Source organism: Sardina pilchardus, chromosome 9 (assembly GCF_963854185.1).
Source record: "Sardina pilchardus chromosome 9, fSarPil1.1, whole genome shotgun sequence".
NCBI classification, from domain to species: domain Eukaryota; kingdom Metazoa; phylum Chordata; class Actinopteri; order Clupeiformes; family Clupeidae; genus Sardina; species Sardina pilchardus.
Genome location: NC_085002.1, coordinates 30,696,898 through 30,721,142, shown reverse-complemented (window position 1 = coordinate 30,721,142; position 24,245 = coordinate 30,696,898). Strand labels below are relative to the sequence as shown.

The 24,245-nt window shown below is 40.7% G+C and overlaps 1 protein-coding gene across 1 annotated transcript in view; it reads right to left on the bottom strand.

The window, feature by feature from the left end:
* Positions 1-19,503, bottom strand: part of ccdc71 (coiled-coil domain containing 71) — a 33,235-nt gene extending 13,732 nt beyond the window's left edge. Inside the window, exon 1 of the mRNA XM_062544706.1 lies at positions 19,366-19,503. The gene's annotated coding sequence lies outside the window, so the exon portion shown is untranslated. The remainder of the gene's footprint in view (positions 1-19,365) is intronic.
* Between the last annotated feature and the right edge of the window lie 4,742 nt (positions 19,504-24,245).

The window sequence follows — 24,245 nt, the reverse complement described above, 5'->3', positions numbered from 1 at the left end:
ATAGTTATGGGGCCGTAACTCAGGAAGATATAATTGAGCCTAATGAAATCAACAACATCTGTACGTTTTTTGGGGGGGGGGGATTTGTAGACTGTTGGAATGGGGGTACTAAAATGTGTCGGATTAGCAGAATGTCTAAATGGAAGCATGTCGTAGTGGTGGCAAGTGGCGGCAAGCATTAGGGATGCACCGATCCGATACTTGGATCGGATATCGGCCCCAATATGAACAAAATAGCTGGATCGGGAATCGGAAAAAATAAGCAGATCCATCCGAATTTCATTTAGGCCATCCTTAAAAATATTCTTGTTTGCCGTAACCCGACCGACCCTGTCAATATAGGGCCGACCCAAACATTTATTTTTTTCCCCCTCTAGTCCGACCGACTTGCCGGTTGCAAATTGCGTTAAGACCGACCGATTTTTTTTTAATTAGGCCTATTATTCTTCAAACACCCAATACAAATGCAATACAATAATATAATATTTTCTTAAGTATTGTGAATACAAATTGCCTACATACAAACGTAGGCTGCGTTCTTTCTTCCAAATAAAAACCTGTGGCGTCATATGTTTATGTTTGTCATGCGCTACAGGCTATGCTTCCAGTCTCATTCACTGCAGTGGTTCGCGCTTGACTGTAGCCTAATGGCTGCGGCTGTAGCCAAGAAAATGTTTGTGGTTGACGTCAAAACTATTTCGGGCACTATTATCCACCTGAAAACGCATTAAACACTTGAACATTTAGATGACTTGGCACGAAGTTATGTCCAGATATTTTCCCGGACCCATCCCTTCTCCCCATCCGTGTAACGGTGACCGTGGCTTAAGGTTTTGGTGGAAGAAACTCAAAAAATTGAGGACGTGCCAGCATTAAGTGGTTTCTTTTGGATTGAAACATTTAAGTGACCCGTTAAGGGATCGTTCTACTACAGGCTAGCAAGGACAGCTATTCTTCAAGTGGTTAAGAACTAGCCACTGGTGGAGAAAAGAAAGCAACGTAATGTCTCTGATTTGTAGGTTGCATTGACACGTCGTAGCGGTGGATGCAAGTAAACCGTATAATCTAGTTACCAATAAAATCATTGAAATTAACATATTATTTTTTTCATAATATATTTTCATATGATATATTTTTTGTTTACTTCTCTGGCAGTAGGCTACAGCATATTTAAAGCTATAGCCTACATTTTAGTCAAGTCAAGTTTATTTGAATAGGCCTAGCACATTTTATACACAGAGGTCATTCAATGTGCTTTAGACACAAAGCAAATAGTAACAAATAAAAGCAGAGAAGGGCAATATAGTCAAAGAATAATTCAAAAGGTAAAGATCATTATAAAGCAAGAATTTAAGCAAGAGTGTTTGTGTGTTGTTACAACTAATTGGATCTAGTCATAGTTGTGCAGATAACATACGGTTAATGCACCCTCTATAAAGTATGCTGATTTTTGTTAAGTCACGTTCAGAAATATTACTATATTGCCAAAAGTATTGGGTCACCTGCCTTGACCCCCATATGAACTTCAGTCACATCCTATTCTTAATCCATAGGGTTTAATATGACATTGGTCCACCTTTTGCAGCTATAAGAGCTTCGACTCTTCTGGGAAGGCTTTCCAAGGTTTAGGAGTGTTTATGGGCATTTTTGACCATTCTTTCAGAAACGCATTTGTGAGTCACACACTGATGTTGGACGAGGAGACTGGCTCTCAGTCCCCTTTAATTCATCCCAACGGTGTTCTATTGGGTTGAGGTCAGGTGCAGGCCAGTCAAGTTCTTCCACACCAAACTCTGTCATCCATGTCTGTATGGACCTTGCTTGGTGCACGGGTACACAGTCATGCATATACCTTGTGGAAAGCCTTCCTAGAAGAGTTGAAGCTGTTATAGCTGCAAAGACTGGACCAACGTCATATTAAACCCTATGGATTAAGAATAGGATGTGACTGAAGTTCATATGGGGGTCAAGGCCGGTGACCCAATACTTTTGGCAATATAGTGTGTGTCGTGTGTGTGTGTGTAATGTATGTACATATAACATGCAAATATTTTTTCATTATTACCAACAAAATCGCCGTGACCAAAAATGTACTTTTATTTTTTTACCTTGAATCTTGAAAAAAAAAATATTTGCCTACCTACCGACCCAATTTTTTTGGGGGGGGCTGTTACTGCAAACAAACATATTTTTAAGGATGGCCTTAGTTTCAAAAAAAGGCTGAGCCATGACGCGCAACCAGCCATTTAGCACCGCTGTAGCAGTAGCTCACTGCTGCAGGTTAGAGTGTGCCTCACCTCACTGTGTGCTCTGAGTGTCTAAATTGGTGGATGGGATGGGATAAATACAGATACCAAATTTATGTCATAGGATCAAAAGAATATCTATACTAACCACCATTTGTCATAGATTAATTACGATCTTCATCAGTTTTGTTGCATTTAGGCAACACGTTTAATGTGTGACAGTCAACACAAAATATGCTACTCAAACTAAACACATTGTCATTTTCATCTCATCTGTGTAAACTGTTCTTGGTATCAAGACATGCAAATGTTCAAATTGGCTGTTAAAAACGTCTCGTTTATTAGATAAAACTTCTACCGTTTACCACCATTCAAACTCTGTGTGAACTAATTAGTTTATCGTGGGGAAACTGAGGGACCGTACCACTATAAGTAAATAGAGACAATCTTTTTGGGATCATAGAAGAGATAAGTGTCTTCCAATGTTCATTAATGATTTTAGTGACCACCACACGAATGACAGACATGACGTGCTAGCGGCATAGCAAGGAGCTCGCTCCAGATTTGCCATGGTTGCGTAGCCTAATTTCTAAATGACGTTAAACACAGTAGGCCTAAATTACCTAAATCCCATAGCCTAGATAGTTAAGCAACACACATTTTAGAGATGCACGTGAGCAAATCAACTTGATATTATTAGCCTATTTACTATAGCATCACTTAAACTAGCAGCCATGTTGCGCTGTTTATGGCACTGCTGCATATATGTTATGTTAAAGACGCACAGCCACAGGCTAGATTCTAGGGGAGGGGATGCCTTGTGCACGTACGCATGTTAGGCTACCTCTTTGAACTTGAACAACTACAGTTTCCATAAAAGTGATGTTTACAATGACACGTTCTTGACAGAACATGACAAATACACGCACTAGACATCTGTAACTCTGCATGCGCATCATTAATTGCACGTCACCTTATCGGCCAGGTATTTTTTAATATCTGCAGATGCCGATAATGAAGTTTTAAAGCTTTTATCGGCCGATACCAATGCCGTGGCAATATTATTGTGTATCCACGCATAACTCTCGAACCACTTATCCGACTGACCTAAAATATGTCACGGGTCTTGCTAATGGCATGCGTGAGTGCAGTGCAAAGTTTGGTCGTTTTTGGACAAAAAATGACAACGATATTGTTAAATTAAGCAAAATACAATTCTACCGCTCTCACTCTAACTCTAGCCACTCCCCTTCTCCCTTCACTTACTCAAGTATAGAAAAAAAGCTCATGTCGCTGACAAACTCACGTGTTGCCAACTTGCCATTCATGGAAATAAGGATGTCTCTCAAAAAAAAAGCCCATTTTGCCGACAAACTCATGTTGCCATTCATGGAAATTACGATGCCTCACTAAAACAACGGACCGTTTCAAGATTGTTCATCTTGGATAAACATGCCAACACAATATGCATCCATGTTGGTAAGCAGGCTGTTATAACGTAACATTGCATACTAGACAACAACCGCAGTTGCCTTCCGCCCTAGCGGTTCTGTTGCCTGCTCAGGTTGCTAATCTTGCAACAATATGCCGACACATGTCGGTTGCATTCTGTTAAAATTTGCATTTAAAACAGCCGCTTCTATGCGGACATCGGCTATGGACAGAACATTAATTCAAACATCACTTCCGAGTTTCTTATTATGGGCTTATTGGTGTCTAACCTCTTTTGGAGGAATAGGCCTAATATGGTCACTACGGTCAATGTAGGGGGTCATGATATACATTACCTTTATCCTCAGTGTTTCCCATACATTGACTTATTTGTGGCGGCCCACCACAACATCAACACTGACCACCACACAATGATTTCATGTTGTACTACTTAAACTAGATGAACTCCTTTCATTGCAGAGCTATGCACACCTTTGTGCAGCCTCTCTGTCCCTCAACAAACATGCATGCCCGTTTAAAGAATACATTTTAAAAAATCCAGCAAGGATTGTTGTTGTTGACGACAATGACGCTAAATCGCAATTAAATCCAGTTAGCATCATAAGTACGTTGCGCAAATTTGCGCACAAACACACTACCACCACAAATGGAATTAAATTCTGTGGGAAACACTGATCCTGTTTCAAAGTTGCTGCACAACCATCATCTTGGTAAACTATCCTACCTTGAGCATGACACTGTATGCCATAGCCACTGTATTGATGTTCTTACTGCATCTTGAAATGTCTTGAAAGTACACACAGTGTAACCCTCTTTTTGTTCAAAATAAATTGCAAAATCTCTCTAAACCAGCTGTTTAGATACTCAGTAGCCCATATGCCTTTTAAAGTTTTGGTGAATTATTGGCACACCAATAATAACGTAGACAAAACAATGGCTGCTGCCAAGTACAAACAAATGCTGGGAATACCATTTTTAAATATAGGCTATTTATTATGTCCAACCAGCTCTTATATAAGACGACAGCTCATGTCAACACATTATTTGTGTAGGCCTATATTCTACTAGGCCTACTGTAGCACTTCTGGCAAGTACCATTGCCTAATAGATTCCTACCGTAATTTCCCGACTATTAGCCACGGCTTATACATTGATTTTGCTAAATTTCTTCAGCTATGAGGTTAATACAGGGGGGCAGTTAATATGGTGTTAATATGGTTTTGTTTCTTTTAGTTAACTTGCATAAAACACTGTCCTGCGGCTTATGCAATGTGGGTTATATAAGCCACATTGCATAAGCCACAGGACAGTGTTTTATATATATATGCAGGAAATTACTGTAGTTTTTTGTCAAGGCAAGTTGCTGCACTGCCAGCTACATCTAATCCAAACATAGAAGGCCAATAAAATATAGGATCTAGTTGGTTGGTAATCCAAATGCAATAAAGTATAAAGGCTAAACCAAAATTATGCTAATTGCGATTAGCCACATTGCTAATAACTACAATGAAAACGGTGCTGACAGCTACTGCAATAAGGCCATAATTTCCTATACAGTTACATAAACAACAGAACATTACTTGAAATTAACTTTACTCACGTAATTGTCTTGCCATAATGGGCAAAGTAGGCTAGTCATTGAAACTTCTGTTATGCTCCACACAGCAGACAGATGTGTACTCTTTCCGACACATTTAAGACTATTATATAGAGAATATTTTTGGACATGTTGCGGGACTCGGGAGACTTAGCGAGCCGATTGATCTGACTTTAATCTTGATTTTATTGATGATGTCAGCAGAGCCAGCTTCTATAAGCCATCGAGTGGTGTGCATGACGAACTAAACTTATCCATACAGGGCTCCAGAGTGCGACCAATTTGGTCGCATATGCGCCCAAAATTTTCAAGAGTGCGCCTGAAAAAAATTCTAGGTCGCACTGGTGCGCCTGACGCGGCTCGGGTGAAAGCATATAATATTATTTCTTTCACAAGTTGCCATGTAAACGTGGCTAGACTATGCGTGCAACTTTACCAAACTGTATAGGAGTAAACCCCCTCTCCTAGGACCGCTTTCTCTCGCTCTCCCTCTCTCTCTCGTGTGCGCTTAATGAACACCCGCCCCTCGACATGTACACTCACAATCGTGAAATCAATGACGTAGGCCTATAGAAGACGACTAGCGAAATTATAATTAAAATCCGGTTAGCATCATAGCATACGGCACTAATTTTATACTCTTGCATTCAAGTTGACTGATCATCTCAATGTTTTCCAACTCCAAGACTCAAAAGGGCCTGCGCCTGTCCCAAGGAGAAAAAGTATTGGCCTACCTTGAAACTTAACACACGTGGGGAAACTGAACAGTCCATAGACTATAATAAGCTAGCCAACTAATGCTATGCTACTTTGTTTACAATATTTTGAGGCTTCAAACCAACATCTGAATTAAAGAGGCGGAGTTGTAATATGAATAGTCATGAATGTCATGAATATCCGGAATTTCAGTAGGCCTATGTAGAAAGCATTATACAGTGTATGTGTATATGTGTATATGTATGTGTGTGTATATATACATATATATAATTCTTTATAAAGAATATGCATATTCCTTATATATTGTGTTTCAAATAAAGACAAGCTTTTTCTACGCCTTATTGTTAAAAACATCATTCACATTATATGAAAGGAGTGCGATAAAAGGTGTCCTTTTGGCGTTAACGGCGATTCAATGAAAAATGTGGGTGCACCTAAATTTTGTGCTGGTGCACCTAAAAAAAAAAAGCTAGGCGCACCGGTGCAACCAACGCAAAAAGTTAGTCTGGAGCCCTGCCATATGCCAAGAGGTGGACATGCGTAATAGGGATGTCACGAGAACCGATACTTGCGATACCTCTCGATTCTAAAATGAAAAAACACCGGCGATGCCTATTTTTTTGAAGCACCGTAAGCACCGACGCCAGCATAAGCATCGGTGCTGCGACTCTTCCGGAACTGATGGGGGCAATACAGTGTTTCCCACATATAGACTAATTTGTGGCGATGCGCCACAGATTCAGCACCGGCCGCCACATATTGCGTTTCGTTATTTATTTATATATTTTTTAACGCTATTGAAAAACACGCAACATTCGTTAAACTGAATTTCCTTTCCCTGCTCTCCCTCTCTGTCACTCACGCGTCTGTCACTCATGCACATGCACACACAGCCTCTACCCTCCGTGCACACTAGGGGTGTAAATATTAATCGATTTGTATCGATGCATCGATTCTACAGCCGACGATACGTCTGCAAGATAATCGATTAATGCATTTATTTTAGTATTTTTCCGTCTGTTTATTTTCAGCATACGCTCGTATGCGTAGCCTACTGCCTAATCCTAATCTGCGGGTAGCGCTATCCTCATTATTGTCTTCTACTTTATAGCCTAGTAGGGGTTGGCAACCCCTTTTGGCACCCTCTGCCACTCGCCAAATGTGAGTGAAAATCTGCATTGGCGAGTAGAATTAAAAGGTCATTCTCAATTGGCGGGTTGACATGCTTCACTGTAAACTTTCAGCACTGCAACAAAGCGTTTATAGGCTGCGAATTTTGTCATCATCGCATAAGTTGGTGGACTACGTTTTGCATTTAGTGACCCTCACTGTTGCACTGATGCACACGTTTTTCTCCCTGTGGAAAACAGCTGATGGATTCGTCAGATCAAGTGAGCACGCTAACAGTGACGCTAGTCATTCATTATTATACGCAATGCCATTTGGCCAATGCATTCTAGAGACCTCAATCTTGATTTCAATCATGTTTTAGTTACTGTGTCGTTTTACAAGTTAGGCTAATAACAGTTATTAGGACGAAGTGGAATTGGAGAAACGAGTGTGTTTGAGAATGTTTATCCTGTTAGTTAAACATGCTTCAGATTATGATTTGTGTTCGTTTCCCATACTGTCTTGGCTGAGCATGTTCCTTAGATTCAAAAAGTCCTTGTGGACTGATTTATTTTTAACAGTGACATCTATTGCAACTATCATAGCCTGTACCGCTCGGGCCGCGCTACAAAATAGGCTACCACGACGACACGGCCAGGAAATGTTTCCAATTTCAGAATGTTGCCTATGACTTAAATTACCTAAAGTTAAACGTTTAGCTAATTAATCTTCTAATATTGATTACACACAAAATGCATGCAATAGCAGATATATTGGGCCTACAATTTGTATTAGGTTCTCTCACAGTCAGCAGGTAGCCTATGACATCGTGTGGAGGAAGAAACTGCACTAAAAGTTTTGTGGCTAGTAGAAAGATAATTTGGCCCTGTTTATACTGTAACATACACATCATGTGAATAGAATAGGCTACTGTTTCTGTATTCTCAATAAAAGGCAAATGATTTGTATTTTTCTAGATTTTTTAAACTTAATAGATATAATGTAAAAAATCGAATCGAATCGTATCGGTGGGAATTCTAAATAACCGGAAAGAATCAAATCGCTGGCCTAGGAAATAGATATCGTATCGAATCGGCATGAAGGCTCCGATTTCCACCCCTAGTGCACACAGCGTCTGTCTCCATGAAAACCAACCAGATCATTCCTGGAAGTGGTCGTACTGATGCACCTGACCATAGACATAGAATGCACCTGACGCTGCCCGGGTGAAAGCACATAGTTCTTCCGCAACTTTTGTAGACTATACGTGCAACTTTACCAAACAGTAGAAGTAAACTCATTCTCCTTGGCCCGCTCTCGTGCGTGCTCAATGGACACCCGCCCACGACATGCACATTTAATCCAAATAAAACATTCACAATCGTGAACGCAATGACGCACAGAAGACGACTAGCTAAATTGCTGTTTAAAATCCGGTTAGCATCATTAGTAGGCTATGCTGCAGACATTTGATTAAAACTCTTGCATTCAAGTTGACTGACCATCTCAATACCAATGTTTTTCAACTCCAAGACTTAAAAGGGCCTGTCCCAAGGAGAAAAAGTAGCTTACCTTGAAACTTAAAACACATGTGGGGAAACTGAACAGTCCAACCAGTATGATAAGCTTAGCCTGGTACTTTGTTTACAATATTTTGAGGCTTCAACCAGCTGAATTTAAGAGGTGGAGTTGTAATATGAATAGTAGGCTATAATCTGCTATAATCAGAAATTTCACTTTATAGAATGTATAAATAGTTAGTGTGTGTGTGTTTCAAAGACTTTACATCTTGTAAAAAAAAATCATTCACATTAGGCCTATATGAAAGCAGAGTGATAAAACGGCGATGCAAGTTGTTGGTTTTTATACAATCCATTAGAAAAGTGATTTAATTAATTATGTGTAAGCCTATGAGATATGCTCGCAATTGGATACTGTATTCTGTTATGCTCTGTATGTTATAGAAATTATATTTCAGTATTCTGCAAATATTTCAATAAAGAAATTCATTAAGTACATAGGATTTTAGAAAATCCTTTTTTTTAACGATAGTATCGAATTTGGCATCGAGAATCGTGTAATTTTACTGGTATTGGCACCGACTACTGATTTTTGGTATCGTCAGAGAATGTCTAATAAGGGGAGAACTGCCACTGTGGCACGCATCCGATCTGTGCCACGACAGTGTAAACAGAAAAAAAACACATGAATTCCGATCTCCTCAGATCGGATACAGGCCCCTTTCGTATGTGGTTTTAAATCAGATATGGATCGGATTTGTGTGCATGTGTCTGCAGTCTAAACAGACAAATCGGATATTCCAGTGCAATGTGTCCCACACGTCATTAATCTGTGACAATTTTGCGCCTGGTGACGTTAGGTTACAATTCCAAATGGGCGCGCTGGCGGAGCGTGTTAAAAGTTGCCCTATTGGTAGACTATTACGTTTCCGTAGACCATTTATTGAGAATAAAACATTTGTAGCCTACCTAATTATGTACAATCGTAGGCCTATAGCCATCCAAATATGAATGGTCTACTGTAAATAGCCTACAACCAGAGCAGTGATGCGCGGGCTGATCCAAATCGAGCGGGTTATGGGTCAAGAAAAAATATTTTTAATGATATGCGGGTCATGTTTGGTCGGGTCGGTAAAAGAAAATATGCCGTTCATTTTTTGTCATTTATATCGTACATAATTGTCTTTAGAAGAGAAATAAATAATTTGCAGCATTCCCACTGAAACGCGATTCTATCCCCCACATTTTGTCACGAACATGTAGAAAAATGCACTTGTTGTTTCTGCGAAGACAGACCCTCGGCTACACTTGACATGCAGTTGTGTTCTGTTCTCAGAGCATATGCTTTCTCTGTCTATGATCTGCAGTTTTTTTCTGAAACTGCTGCCTCTTCGACAGAAAATTTGGCTACTGAGCAGTGAAGTTGCCGATGCAATGCGTGCTTCTCAAGTCTGATAATTTGCAGCAAGATCGAATGGTATTATGGAAAGAAAAATAAACTAGAAGTTTCCCAAATCAGGAAATACTTCTTAATTTAATGTCATAGCCTACAATTGGTATGATCATGCAATGTGCGTCCTTGCGCAACTTATAAAGTGTCTCGTTGGAAAGCCCCACGTCTGCTCTTTCGTGCAATAAAGGTTTAATCTCGTTTCAATTTATAATCAAGGAGCAACGCACTCAATCGGGCTCTTTTGGTTTTTGTTTTGGTCCATTGATGAAGACGTTAATAAAGAGTTTCTTAATAATATTCTATGCCTGCATTTCATGCTTGGGAGAGCTTCAAGGCATTCAGAATTTGTATAGGAAAATCCTTAGGCTATTATGTTCAATGCTGAGTCAAATAGCCTAATTTTTGGATGAATGCTGACACGGAAGAAAGAAAAGGTAGACTAAATGCATGTTTCCCAAATTCTGAGCAATTATAGGCTATATACAATTAGGCAATATATATATATATTATTGTTTTAGGCTACATGCATATGAGATACCAATTTTAGCTCAATGACGCTACGACTAAGTTAGACTACTTTTTACAATAAGCGGGTCGGGAAGCGGGTCGGGTCCAGTATTTCAATAAATAGCCTATTTTTTGCGGTCCGAGTTGCGGTCGGGTTAGTTGTAAACGGCGGGGCGGGGCGGGTCGTTCAGACACGTACCCGCGCATCACTGAACCAGAGATATTAAGCAAAGTTGTTTAACTTTGCTTCGTGAAATTTGAATGTGTAGACTTCAGTCACATGTCATTCATTTCGTCAGTCCCTCGATCTGTTTCAAGTTAACATGAGTGCCATTATTTATATAGTCACTCACAGCAAATGCAATTAAATAAAAAAAAAAACATGACCTAGACCTGTGCGGGTTAGTTGCATAGACAGTAAAAGAGTTGTAACACCCGTCTCTGGCAAAATGAACTGATTTTATAGCGCATGCACGAGCAATTATGATTGCAAGCTATGGATTATTTTTATGTGCCGCGATCACACCCAAAGAAAGTTAACACAGCAACTTCAAATATCAGTGTTGGACCAATTGCTTCAGACATGTAAGAAATAAGCAGTTCATCAACTATATTAACAGGTTTTATCAAGTCGATATGACCAAAATAAGCCTATTTAAAGGTTATTGTGAGCTAGCATAATACCGTATGGTCTGCAATGGCTAATCACAAAATATGTTATAGGATTCACGATTTTAGCACTGTTACAACCATGACGCTATACTGTTACAACTGTAGCCTACCACACTTTTTTATGGCTGCGTAGGTTGGAACAAAGGTAGCCTAAATGTCACTGTTAAGTTAAGTTATTAACAAACTGCAACATATTTGTTACATTCTGTTTCAACTTTCATGGAGTAGAGATGTAGGCTATGACTCTGTTCTGGTCAAGTTTCACTGCTCTCAAGTCTATCGTCTTTGTGTAAAGCTAGTTTGAACTGAAAAATTAAAAAAAAAATTACGATTGTGCTGGTTCTCTTCTACAAGAAACTTGTAGCCCATGCGCATGCGGGCCATTTCAAGTGTCTGGCAAATGTAAACACACATGATCGGATTTGGGTCACTGGCGAAAGTAGATGTAAACATGCAATCAAAAAAATCGGATATGAGCACAAAATCGGAATTGAGCATATCCGATCTGTAGTCTAAATGCAGCCTTAGAGGCGCTCACATTTGGAGTGCAGAATGCATGGAGGTCTATGGAGCAATACCCCTCAAAATCCACTTTTCTCAAAATATACATTTTTGTCAATTAATTTGAATGTTGTTTTCGAAAGGGGATGCAAAGAAATTACGTATTGCGTGGTGTTCAATTTTTTAGAGTCACTTGTTTTCTTTAAAACGTCTTTTAAACTGTAAATGACGTCATACACTCAAGCTTCATTAACAGAATGCTAGCGTGGTATGGGCAACAACAACTCAACCTGTAAGAAATCGGAAGGACATAAGTACTCGTTCATTCAACTTTTGACCTATAACCTATGTTGAACTTGCAAAAACTACAATCAAATCTGAGATCTCTCAACGACAATTGGGTGAAAGAGCCAAATTTAGCCGTCTAGCTCCATGGGCTCCCAATCATTCTGCACTCAGGCGACCGCCCCCAGTGGAAATTTGGTGGAACTGCAACCAAAAGTCGTTACAATGGGACTTAATAGCGAGTGGCAAGGCTCTCCGTAGACGGGCTCTGGTATCGTGACACCCCTAATGCGTAAGGCGTGTGCAAAATATCCCTTTCAGTGCATGCAATTCAGTAAGCAGTAGGCTATGGTGCGCGCGCGCTGCTCCATTGGCTTTGCATGCGCAGCTTTCTCATACGGTCTACACTACAGGCTACTGTCTCATAGACCGTACATTTACTTATTCAGTAATTTCCATACAGAATTATCTTTGATGAAATTATAATCAGACCCTCCAACGGACCCCCCCACCTTAAAAAAAACCTCATCGGATCTACACGATTCACCCAAGTCCCCCAGACAGCCGTGAAAAAGGCGGCATTCGCCAAAAGGCGCGCCGTTTGCATCCCTGAATATTGCCATTAGCTGCAACTCAAACGCCTTTCCCCTTCACTCTTTTACTTTGCAAAGTGAGTAAAAAGCTCTACTAACTGCACGGGCCTGATTCTACATCCTCGCCAATCAAACATGATATACCTGCATCAACGTAATTGGGCAACAAGTTTCTTGGAAAACATTGTTTGTACAGGCACTGCACTAAATGCAACCAGCTGCAGGTCTTTCACAAGGTTAAATCTAGGGTCCGAAACCATTTTAGTTCCCCAAACCGGTACGAGTATTTACATTTGTGTACTTGCCGATACAGAAAACCGATACCAATATGTCTACCACAAAATAACTAGCATAACATTGCAGTGCATTTTCATTCTGCTTATTGTTACAATAAGCCTAAAATACATAAAAAAGAGTTTAAAAAAAATATATAACAGGCTATTTCAAACAAAAATAAACTAACAATTATGTCTAAAACAAGCCTCCACACTGCCACTGATCTTAATTAACAAATGATTAACTAGTCAAGTCAAGTCTATTTATATTATGTTGTAGCACATTTCATACACAGAGGTTATTCAATGTGCTTTACATAAACAAAAACCAAACAGTAATAGACTACTAGTAACTACAAAAACCAAACAGTAGTCGACTTCTAGTAAATAGACTATTTTTACACTGTCTCCCTCAGTAAAATCTGACAGAGAAACAAAACATGATCCCACGTGACCCTACTTTGGAGACCTTTGTAAAATTGGCATGGCTCCTTTCAGAGCTTGGACTATTTGCCACTTAACGAGCGACGAAAAGAGAGAAGAAGCTCCTGCCGTCTGCTGATTGCTGCCAAAGCAGAGTTAATGAAGGAGACTTATGCATTGTTTGAATTTCTCATACAATATGTGTCTTGCATCTGCCTGTTGCTCAAGACGAAGGTAGGCTACAGTAGAAGTGATTTGGGCACTGACTTCGGTCTTGGAGTATATAATGATCCGACTAAAGCCTACCTTACACTGACAGACTTTGACAAAATTTGGGAAAGATCCTTGAAAGATTGGATTGGTCTTTTGAGTAAAGCTTGAATGAGGGGCATTAGTTAAAAGACTACAATCTTTCAAGAATCTTTCCCAAAATCTTATCAAAGTCCGTCAGTGTAAGGTAGGCTTAACGTGACAATCTGGAGTAAAGGCAGGGAAAGGTAAAATTTTTCATTACAAAAAGACAAAATGTGTGCCAACACTAGGCAAATAAGATTTATCTACTGTTTTGTATGCTAGGCTTATTCCCAACTAGCACAAAGTACATAGCTACACTAACACACCAACGACGCACAACAACTAGGCTACACTCAACTAAGTGCATGCCACATGCATAGTTTAGTTGCATGTGGCATAGTTTAGGTGATCTATAGTTTAAGGCGAGACACTACAATTTTTAACTTAAAGATATCTTCATGAAACTTTACCAGTTGAATACTCACATAAATAGGAGAAAAAAATGTATTGCAAGTTTTATGTAATTTTATGTTTAAAAATGATAATTTGGCTATATCTAATTAAATATGCGCTCATTTGCATATATTTTGATGCGAAGGATCTGACCATTGGAAAAAGCCAGGTTGAAAATGATTTTTTTTTGTTGTGTTAATATATCAAATGAAAAAACATTCACAGAGGGGATTATGAATATCTTCTTTTGTTATCCAGTAAATCAGAAAATACTGCCAATGGTCTTTTTTAAAAAAAAAATGGATTTTCGCCCTATTTTAAAGGTACATTATGTAGGATTTTAAGTGTTTTAGTACCTCAAGTCAACGTCTTCATTCATAAATAGATCCTCTTTAGTGTAAAATAACACATGCCAATGATCTGACTCGTCCTGCTGGCCGAAGAATTACTTCCCGGCATTTACATTGAAAGGGACGTTCACAGGAAGTCTTCCATGTCTTTCCGGTGTATAGAAAAATATGAACTGCCGAGAGGGACATAAAACACTACCGCTACCGCTAAACACTACCGCTAGGGAAAAACGCGTTTTTGCATTTCGCGTTATACAGAGAAGCAGCGTGAAGACGGTCATACTTAACCTACAGACAAGCACTGCACTTAGTGACATAGTTCATGCCTTTAGAGCAATACAAGCATTAGCCTATACTGTCATGTCAAGTTGTTAGCTGCTGCTATGCTAATATTACGATAGTAAGCTAATGTAAAAACAATATAAGCATGACAACGTAAGTCACTATGTTGCTCGAGGAGTAATTACTCATACATGATCATACAAATTATTCAAAGAACTTTAGAATAGCTTACATCATCACTGGAAAGAAAACTCGATGAAGTGGTAGAAGACATCTTGAATGAATCTCGACCCATTCAACTTCCCGTAGTTCTAGCCATCTTGCAACGCACATAAAAACGTGTGGTGCTAGAGCGTGCATGCAAAATCAAATTTAACCACTAGATGGGAGCAAAAACTACATAGTGTACGTTTAAGGCATAATAAGTCATATCAGGCCAAGAACACTAGATCAACAAATCTAGAGATGCACCGATTGCCGATACCGATTTTAGCCGATTCCGATTTCATTTATTCTAACCACTTTACAGCACACACAAAGAGTTATTTTCTATCTTTTCTTTAATACAACATGTTAATATACTTATCAATGGCTGGCCTAATAGAAATGCACTGTGGGAACACCTATGTTTTTCTTCTCACATCCAATATCCACTGAAAATATCTTCAGAATAGGCTACTGATAAGTGTATAACTGGATAATTTGGTATGTAGGTGCTACATAGGCTGAGATGTTGGAAAATGACAAAAAACTGATTTTGAGAAAACAGCCTTGAAACAAAGCCAATAGCCGGCTTCAGACCATCGGGCCAGCTTGGGCCAGGCTAACTTCGGGCCAAACTGGTGCTAATAGCCCGGGTCCACAAGCCTCACCTTTGCGTTCAGACTGTCAGGCCATTAGCCTCTCCGCATTACACCTCGACACACCCTCGCTTGTGAAAACGTCACCATTACCACACCTTTTCAAGCAGGATAAGTAGAAAGTCGCGTAGGCTTTCCTATGCTGTGCTATAGAAGTCAGTCACCATTTATTGTCCGTTTGTATGTCACTTAGGCTAATATTCATTTCTATACAAACCAAGACGGTGGATTCCTAAAGAAACGCATGGCACAGACGTGTATCTAAATGAGTTAACATAAATTACATTTTACCTGACTCGAAGAACAGTAAACATTTGTAAGGCTGTGTGTACAATCCATAGACAGTAAAATCCGCATGGAGCTCCAGTGGAATTTTAGTTTCACGACGATGCCACGAGTTCACAGCCTAGCACCAAGCAGAGTAGGCTAAAGAAAATATTTTGAAGCTAGTAGTAGACGCTCCTGCTAAGAACCAAACGGGACTTTGTTAAAATCCACAACTCTATGGCTACTGGAAAATGTAAGGTTCATTTAATAAATGTTATTTTGAAGCATTAACAAACAGAGTTACGAACGAAAGGGGCTGGAGTGCTTGAGTGAAAATGTCAGGTTGTCCCGGCAACGCGATTTCCTGTTCTAAACAAACGACCTGCAATGGCATTTTCTATTGCCTCACCATGTTTCTTTCAAAATGAAAATAAATGAATTTTAAGCGGTGAAAATCACTATTTTGTCCAGGCGTTTATGTATTCTTCTGGTGTACTAAAAGGAGAAGTTCGCGCTAGCATGAAAAACAAAGTTTATAATGTAACGTCAAGCTGGGCTAATCTAGGCTACTATTTAAGGATCTTTGGTCGTATCAATAGCAGAAAACACACAGGCAGGAATAGCCTAAATTAGTGGGACGCTATGTTAGTTAGTTATATTAGTTCACTTTTTACTGTGCTACATGGTGATCTCTGGACGGAGTTAGCCTACTGACAGGCAAATATCTATGTGGATGTAACGTTATGTCTAAATTCCATGTGCAATGTTTGTGGACTCCACACACAGCAACGGGTTGACTCCGCCTTCACCTTGACCCCGCCTCTGGCCCGACTGTGGGGCCAGAAATCAGGGGCTAGTAGCCCCGATTTGGCCCGCAGTTAGCACCCGCCAAGAGGTGTGAAAGCAATTAGCCCTGGCACGGCCTGGCTAGCTCGGCTTTGGCCCGACGGTCTGAAAGGGGCTAATGACATGCAATTCTCAGTCTACACTCTTCTTTGAACTTTCGCGAATGCTTGCGGATACAAAGGAAGTGTCCATATTTGGATGCCATAACGTCATGCAGGAGAAACACAGCTTTCCAACGACACCACACATGATATGTTTTGTTGTTGTAGTAGTGCGAAAGAATACATGCTAAGGTGGCAAACCGAATCAAAATGTTTATTCCTGCCGTGTCTCACCTTAAGCGCAGTATAACTATGGGCTATGTCGCTGCTTGTTGACAGCGCTTGTGGTTCAGCTGTGGGCACGCAATTAGCGGCAGGGGCGGGCGGAGATTAGCGCTGTAACCTGAAGTGACAGCTTAGTAAATTCCACGCAATAAGGCACAGCTTTCGCTGCATAGAAAAACTCAGTATTAGCGCTTTATCCAGCCCTGACTGTTGGCCTTTGCTAGCTTCATCAAACTTTGCTAAGTCAGCTAATATAAGTGATGTTGTTACAAGAACGTGCGGACCGTACATTTGACTGGCATAAGTCGCCGGTCATGGCCGATCACGTGGTCACCAGCTATCGGTGCATCTCTAAACAAATCCCTTGGCAAATATCTTCCAAATATAGTTAGGAATAAGACTGGGAAGTTTGGTGTATGTAGGTGCTGCCGAAGTGGAGATCCTTTGCATGGAATGTGGGGAAAAACAAATCATTTTGAGAAAACAGCCTTGAAACACAGCCAATGGGATACCTTTCTAAGCCTAGACTGGCCTTTGACCTTTCGCGATTGGTTGCTAATACAAAGGAAGTGCCCATATTTGGACTGCATAGAGTCATGTAGGAGAAACAGGGCTTTCCAACGGTGTCACACACGATATGATTTGGATCACGGTCGCGGTAGTACATAACACTTTAGAATGGGAACTTTTGGTGAAATTAGGAGAAATATATAGGCGCGAGTAGACAAAATGTCATGAAATAAACACCTAAATGTGCACTTTGTTGTTGTAGTAGGGTGGTAGAATACATGCTAAAGTAGCAAACTAGCACAAAATCTCGAAATTGACCGCTGCTCAAAAAAACGATCTCGCCTTAAACGGAAAACCATTCGTGGGAGAATATTAGCTGCATAGAGTCAACGCAGACACATGAATCTAGCTAGTTGTATGTTTTTCAAGTGCAAGACTGAAATAAGCGTTGCAAGTGGGCTTCAAGAAAGAGTAACGGCTGTTTCTTAAGAGCGGCAGCTAAGATTAGAGGCGGTATCAGGGAATTTTTATGAACTATGGGCCCAGTATCGACCAATCCCCGATGCCAGTATCGGTATCGGGCCATCACTAGTTAAATCCATGGTCAACATGGCTCCTTTTGAGTTTTGGGCTTTAAGAAGGGAAAGAAGAATATATGCCCTCTCAAATGTTGCTGTCCAATTTGTAGCCTTCATAGGGTCAGCGTAGATTGGAAATTTGTCAGACAAAATGTCAGTTAGCCAGAAGGCAAGTATTATCAGCCTGCTGATTGGTCAAATTGCTTATCAGTCCAATTCTCTGTGAAGGGAGCTAAACTCCACCTTCGAAAACATTACCGTTACTTAACATTTATTAGATCAATTGCAATGTATAATGACTAACCACATGAGCAATGTGGTTTGTTTTGAGTTCTTTCATCAGATTTGGTGGAGCAAAATTATTTCCATATATTTTATTTGCAGGCCTATTAGTGATTAACTTACCCAACATGGGGAACAGGCAGCACGGTTCTTAGCAATTGGTCAACAATTGGTCTACAACTACTACAATCGATACTAATACTTCTGAAAGTGGGTGTTTTTTCTGTTCCAACTTAAAGTTGGCCTTCTTAGCTAAGAGTGGCAAGTAAGCTAACGCTACGTAGTCATCTTAGAAAATCTGTTACCGTCAACTACATATCGCTAAACGGATGATGAGAAGGACCGTCAGCCTCTAGGCTTGCTAGCTAACAACTGTTCGCCAACTAACGTTAACGTTTACGTTAGTGCTACACACATTTCGGTTGTGGACATAGCGTCGAAACATTAGCTAACGTCGTTATATTATCACTTAGACGACAAAATACCTCTCACCTGACAGAATGACCATTATAACCGTCTACATTTTACACATATTAACAATACTGTGTAAATATACCCTTCACGTTACAGTTACATTAGCTGCTACCGTTGTCACAACTAGCTAACATTGGCTAAATTTAATAAGTAACGATGGTGGTGTGCTAGCCGGCGATGTAACAAAGACCAAAGGCGCTTGAGCCAAACATCTCTTGAGCTGAACGAAGGACAAAAAATCCATGACAAACAACAAACAGGTTGTTCGTCGGTGAAAATGAATTCAAATTAAACAGCCCGACTAGTCTTATACATGGAACTAACTTGCACTTAAGCGTGATCCGTGTGAGGGAAATACCTCACCCAGCATTCACGGGAAAGTTACCATTCAAAACAAACATAACGTTACCATCTCGTGTATTTAGCTAGTAACGTTGCACTCAAAATTCTCTAACATTAATCGTCTCATCGACAGGTTTCTTTATACCTTACCGTGACGTTAATTCGCAGATTCCATCAATAACTCTGCGGAAACAAGCGTTGAGCTGGCTTAGTCTACATAAAAATGGCCACGACTTTTTTCACATGGGAGGAGGGGTAAAACTCAAATGACACTCAGTAAGAAAGGGCGGAGTTCACGTTAACACAATATTACGAACGGATGTATTGCTAAACCACGTCAAAAAAATGAGCTATGGTAACACGTTGCTTATAGACAGATTTCCTGTTTACTAACAAAACTAGATGCGCGCGCACCCATGGGGCAGAAGACGCCGAATGGCCGGTCTTAACGTTATAAAGTTAACCTAATAACCAGCTGCTGTAAGCTATAATCGGCATTTTTTGTATGCCACTGTTGTCTAAATGATGATAACATCTCATTTATGAGCTTATTTCAGAGTTTGTCGTTCGTTTTCATTATTTATAAAACATCGTCTTTTTGGCGGTTTTGGTGGTTTCTGGCAAATATATGCATTACTTTACATTCCTGAACATTCTCTAACCATCGTCATTTCGAATAGTGCTGTTTTCGGCACTAAAATTCATTTTAATCTTTTCACGGAGAGCAGCTGCTTAATGCTGTTCATGGTGCTTTCTGCCCCTTGTGTGCGTGCGCATATTTTCGAGAAATCTATGTATAGCCGTGTTCACGTGATAAGACAACGACTCCAAGAAAGCAAAACAGCAAACTTGATTATGTATTTTTCTCAACGGATAGATACTGTCGGCATAAAGGTTACAGAAAGGGGTAGGTATAACACACAATGGAAGTCAATGGGCAAAATGGGTAGCAGTTCGTTTTAAATTCAGCCTTGTTCTTGAACACAATGGTTTCAAGGGAATTGCGTTTACTTAAATGTTCAATGTCTGATAGGCCTATACATTTAATTCACCCTTTATGAATTAAATCATACATTGACTTTATATCATCAATTTAACCAACTAGCACACTTGTTAAAAAACGATAGGCCTAGACATTCTAATGAAGGTGCAAGTTATTATGCTGCATTCCAGACCTCATCCAAACGAGTGGGAGGTGGGACCTACCCTACCTGAAAGGTTCTACCTCCCACTTCAAAGCGTTCCAAGCATTTTGGAGTGGGAGGTTTAGAAAACAAGGGTGACCGCCGTAACGTTAGCATACCGTCGTAACGTTAGCATATTAGGCTAGGCTAACTGTATAACGTTATAACGTTACTTTCACAATACGTTGTATTCTGTTGACACAATTTTAAGTCATAATATGAAGAACAAGTTAATTACCGTGTCTAAAACAACCCTACCCTAAAGTTTATAGCGTATTCCTTGAAGTTACCCCTCACAGCTGTCTCCATGGGCGCCGCCATAATCCTCCCACTTCATTTTGTTGAGGTCGGGGCAGGTTGAGCTCATACGAGTTCGCGAGTAGGAGCTCCCACTTCGACAGGCGTTCCAGTGCATCTTTTGTAGTTGGAGGTAGGATAAATCCCACATCCCACTAGTTTAAATGCTGTCTGGAATGCACCACTAGTATGTGGTGTTATACCATACATTTTTGCTAAGGTTGCTAAACTGAGTTTAAAGGTACTCTAGAGATGTTCCGTAAAAACAAAACCGAGAGCTAGCTTGCTTCTCCCTTCCATATATAACCTCATCGCCACTGTTGTGTTCCTTGACTTGGCGGAGTGGATGGGATTTTTTTTTAAAATGTGGCCCACTTTAGCCCCTTTCAGACCGTAGGGCCAAAGCCGAGCTAGCCAGGCCGTGCCAGGGCTAATTGCTTTCACACCTCTTGGCGCGGTGCTAACTGCGGGCCAAATCGGGGCTACTTCCCTAATTTCTGGCCCAACAAAAATGTAGGGCCAGTTGACCTACAGCTGGCCGGGCCAGAGGCGGCGTCAAGGTGAAGACGGAGTCAACCCGTTGCTGTGTAGTCGAGAACTGAATTTAGAGATAGCGGTTACGTCCATGCTAAAGATATTAGCCTGTCAGAAGGCTAAGATTTGTAGCACAGTAAAAAGTGAACTAACATAACTAACTAACATAGACAAGCGTCCCACTAACAGTGATGGGCAGTAACGCGGATTACTTTTTTCAAGTAACGAGTAAAGTGGGGATTACAATTGCAAAAACAGTAATTAGATTACTGTTACTTTCCTGCAAGCAGGCTCCGTTACTAAACCGTGTGATTTTCATTGCTTTGTGAGACTGTCTGCTGACGTGTATAACGTGCAACACATTGCGAGAGATGTAGGCTAAACAACTACGTGTCAGCAAGACAATTGAGTGCGGGAGAGAGCATGACCATGCTGCATTTAGTAGCGCAGAATATGCGGCCGCTGTCACAGGGCTTACTGTTTTTGTTTTACCACCGACAGCTCACCCGTTTCTAATGTTGTTGCAACAATGCAGCAGCATACATGTATTCTGTTACATCCGCAGCATCGGTGAAAGATTGGAGCGTGACATACAGGCAATTCGAGCAGATTAACTGCGTAACGTTTAATTGGAACTCAGCAGTGACGCTCGTTGTTCATTTAACATAATCTGAACGAATTCACGTTCAAGTTCTTTATTTACAAATGTGTACAAATGCAGTTCATAGTTCACAGAACTTGTTTATGCACAACACTGCATTTGATTCTAGGCTATTTTATATGATGGAATATGCAGAAAGAAAAGAATTAGGCTGAAAGGTGTATTGCTGAATAGCATATCTGGTTGTGTAGCCTAGCTAGTGTGTTTTCGAAAAGTAACTTAGTAAAGTAACTAATTACTTTTGGGAAAAAGTAATCAGTAAAGTAACAGGATTACTTTCTTGGATAGTTACTTTTCCCAAGTAACTTGACCAACACTGCCCACTAAATTAGGCTATTATATTCCTGCTAGCGTGTTTTCTGCTCTAAAATAACTATGTTTTTTAATACCTTATGTAACCGTAGCAGGTTTAACTTTTATTTGACCCTTGGATACACAACAATACAACGACAATTGTATAGTAAAATGTTTCTTTTTATTAACAGCTCAAATTAATGACACAGTTCAGTATTAAAAAGAGGCCACAGAAGGGAATAAATAATTGATCAATTCACAGGTTAGTAAGTTCACAAAACTGGCATGACTCCGACAGTGACAATATAATTATGTGCAAATCTGCAGAAATAGGTGGGGACTAGACTGGGACAATGTCAACGCAGTAAGCCTAGTGGCAGTTCTCAGTATGTGCAAATTGTTAGCAATAAATTACAAATCACTATGTGCAAGTATCCAACAGTGGTTAGGTCAGTATGTGCAAAATACAAGCATATGGCAACCCGTAGTCAGTATGTGCAAAATACAAGCAATAGACGATCCTCACACAGTGTGCAAAAATACAATAGCTTAGAGGGTTGCAAATAGTAAAATAGAGATCATAAACTCGCAACCGTTTACGAATCAGTATGTGCAAAATACAAACAATTACCAGTACCAAAGTCAATACATTCACACAGTCAATTGGTGATTTGCCAGATAAATATACAAAACTACCACAGTCAGTAATTACTACGCAGAGTGTCTGACCAATCTAATTAACTATTATTTGGCGCCCCCTAGTGGCAACAAGGGCTGCGCTCGGACATTATCACAAGTCCTATAATAAACACTGTGAGCGATACAAAAGACTCAAGTTGCACACCACTTTAGTATCACGGCAACACACAGCACACAGGAGAAGCTAAGGACACCACAGCAAACGTAAGAGTGAATATAGTTAATCACTAATGACTCTGGCTTAATACAGGATTGTAGTAGCACCCACAGCATCAAACGCACCCGACCTTACAAGCAGTCAATAACATAACCCTTCGGGCAGCCAGTTGGGGAACCTAAGCTCTAGAGAGTCAACACAAGAGTCACTCGCTCAACAACAACGTGAGCAGGAATGCAACACAGTCCGATCCTACTCACGGCCCAACCCACGGCTTGTCAACAGGCGCAGACGTCCAGAACGAGAGGCAATAGACAGAGTCCTTTGGGTCACGCCCACTCGCAGGTTGACAGCGGGAGCTGCAGCTTGGGCTATAGGAACAAGGAAGTACAATCAGTGCACGTATAGTTCAGGCCGTGGACCATTCACACTAAGTTGAGTTAGTTGAATAACTTTCCTTAAGGCAGGAGATTGCGTGCGTAGAGCGATCTTTGATATTCGGCCAGCTGTAGCGATGGTCTCCGGAGACTGTGAAGAGGTAAAGAGGCAGACTCTTAAAACCAGGCTAATCAGATCAGAGTTCTCGCTTACCCACACACACACACGCTGGAGGCGAGGGCAGAATCACTTCCCTTCAGTAAGGCGTTTGAGAGCGTTGAGTAGAGTCTTGCGTCGGGCTGCAGTCTTGGTGGCCGGTGCGTTCGTTCGCCTCACGTCTCCGTAGGTACCCGTCTGCTGGAAGGAAACTTCGGTTTGCTTTTATGCACCATCGCCACCAATCCTGTGAGCTGTTAATCAGCCCGTATATTTGGAACACCTGCGGAGGGACGTACTGCAGATACACACGCACAGACACAGACAAGCCATCACTGCCCCCCAAGAGTTCAGTCAATGTGTGAGGCTTTGTTTACACCCGTTACAATTCCCCCCCTCTTTAATAGTGGTCGTCCCGAACACTGGCATCATACACTTAGTCTATGTGGACGTTCACTGCTATAACACCCCCCCCTTCCATTATAGTGGTCGTCCCGATCACTACCGTCCATCTCAGCCATTAAGAACGGTATCGTGCTGGGGGTTGTCCCCGATTGTGCCGAGGTGGGTACCTTGTAGTTTGCTGGTTTGCTTCTGGGGTTGGGCCGTGATCTACAAGTTCACTTGAGGGGGCTACCGAGTCCTGCACAGGTCCGAAAGATGGAGGCGC